The following is a 2,450-nucleotide window of genomic DNA, read 5'->3' as shown; positions in this document are numbered from 1 at the left end:
GCAGGGTAGCAAGAAGCTCTCTGCACACTCACCGGACCTGGGCTAGGACTGGGTCTGGAGCTCCCGGAACTCGGCAGAAAATCCTACTCAGCGGGCGGGGTGGGGGAGGCACTCTCATACATATACTTTATTGTCCCCATTTTACAGATAAGGAACAGAAAGTGTAAGAAAGCATTCCAAGGTCACACAGCTTGAGGAACTACAACTGAGACCCTCTTAAGAGTCCAAAGACAAGACTCAGGTCCTCCTTCAGCACAGTAAGAGACAATGCTGGTTCATAGATGACTGTGTCTGGCCATTGATCCTGATCTGTCACTTCAGTGGATTAAGAAACACTTAGTGGGTGGGCCGAGCTGAATGCCAGTGATCCGGAGGTCCTGGCCTGGGACAAAGGTAAGTATGACGCTTTTACTGACAGGGTACTGGATAGCCTGGGAGCACCTGTGATATTCCTGGGACTGTTAAAGCCTCCACATCAATGAAAAAAGAATTGTACAGAAAGGGCATCTCTGAACCTGGAAGTGCTGCGGATAAATATATTAATTATATTATATATTTATGTTATACAAATATAAATTTTATATTTCACCATTATTTGTTATTTGTTGATTTCTTGATGTTAGCCATCCTTTCTGGGGTGAGATTGTAGTCAATGTTTTAATTTGCATTCCTCAAAAGAACATTGCTGTTGACTTCTACCCATGTCCAAGATGGCAACAGGGCAGCCTACCTAAGCCTGATGGGGTCTGGTGGTGTTGTTTCAGGGCCGGAAGAGGGCAGAGTGTCTAAGACACAACAAATGCAGACACTGCAGCTCGAGGGTCAGTCACAGACTGGAAAGAAGTCCTTCGCCAATGGTTAGTGATGCCCAACACGGATCCGAACAAGAAAAAGTGAGTAAGAATTAAAAGATGGATTTATCTGCCAAATATGACTTAGAATGGAAAGGAGATAGAAAAAACACTAACAAATTCTATGGGATGATTCCTGGTTTTATTATAGGCTGTCAGCAGATGAAGTGTTACTACAGAAATTAAGAGAGGAATCTAGAGCTATCTTTCCACAAAGGAAAAGCAGAGACCTCTTAGATAATTAAAGGTTACAGAACTGAACTTTTAGTTTTTGCTGGACAAACACCAGATACCACCCATGTCTGGAGAGGAAGCAATGATCGATTATGAAAATTTTCTGAAGTTTGGTGAAAGGGCTGGACCGAAGTGCAAGCAATTTCTCCCCACAAAAGTCTTTGCTTAAACTTCTTCGTACAGACTCATATAGAAGAATTCCCATCATGCGTTTCTCCAGCTGTGTCATGCAAAAAGTTTGGCTTCATCTAACAAGAATGGGACTCGGTTTATATGATGTTGCTGGACAAGGATACCTTTGGGAATCTGATTTAGAAAACTACATATTGGAACAGATTCCTACTTTGCCACGTTAGATGGGCAGGGAAAATCCTTTTACTCCCTTTATGTTTGTACAACAGCTGAAGTTCTTCTTTTTGGACCCTCTAAGAAGAGGGAAGATCAAAATTCAAGCTATGTTAGCGTGCAGTCTCCTGGACGATTTACGGGAGCTAAGGGATGCGGAGCTTGACAAGGACAGCCGAGGGACAAATCAGTCTTCTGCTCCCTCTGCACTAAGAGCTTCTGGCCAGTGTTTGAAGCCCAATAAAGATTGCACTGGCATGCTCAGTAAAGAAGAGCTCTCCTGCTAGGGGGCAGCAACCGGGACCAATGTCTTCTTAGGTCGTGTTTTCCAGGAATGTCTCATGGTGGAGAAATAGACGATGCTTCCTCTGCGGTGTCCACCAGCAGAAAGTGAAAACAAGTACTTTGCACAGGAACAAAAAGAAACATGTCTTGGGGGTATCTAAGGGATCAGCAGACCTCATCCATGGCAGGCTCGTTGTCCAAAAATTTACGTTTTTGTCATTTATGCATTTGATACAGGGTCTCACTACACAGCTTGGACTCATGGCGATCCTTCTGTTTTCAGCCTCCCTGGTGCTGGGATTACAGGCATGTGCCACCACACCCGGACTCGTGCACCAGCTCAGCATGCCCTGATAGTTGGGCCAGTGTGGGAGTGTCCAAAAATTTGAACCTTTCACTTGAGAAGAGAATCCCTGGGATCCATGCTTGAGAAGGGCTTCCTAGGCAATTAGTTCTCAGGATTCACTTTGTAGTGGATTTCTGACCAGTGGTCAGCTTGTCACACCCGACTGAACTGAATTACTGTTGTGCTGGGTGCGGGAGGCCCAGCTGAGGAGCGTTGCCAGCAGCAGAAGAGGCAGAGCTGGAGAAGCCGATGGGAGGCTGCTATGGATGCTGCTGGAGAGGCTGCTGGAGCTGTTGGAGCTACTGGTTCTTTGGGGGTATTTTGCTGGAGGACCTTGTCACGCTGGCTTTCCAGATGAATTTGGCCATTCTTGACAGAGGAGGAGCTCA

At 45.7% G+C, this 2,450-nt stretch overlaps 1 pseudogene; it reads left to right on the top strand.

Moving 5' to 3' along the window:
- The window catches only part of LOC101578847, a 13,365-nt pseudogene extending 11,579 nt beyond the window's left edge, over nucleotides 1–1,786 (top strand).
- Nucleotides 1,787–2,450: the final 664 nt, after the last annotated feature.

The sequence above is a fragment of the Octodon degus genome, unplaced genomic scaffold (genome assembly GCF_000260255.1).
Source record: "Octodon degus isolate 3935 unplaced genomic scaffold, OctDeg1.0 scaffold00017, whole genome shotgun sequence".
In the NCBI taxonomy this organism is placed as follows: domain Eukaryota; kingdom Metazoa; phylum Chordata; class Mammalia; order Rodentia; family Octodontidae; genus Octodon; species Octodon degus.
Note: the sequence above shows the minus strand (reverse complement) of the source record. Positions and strands in the feature narration are given on the sequence as shown.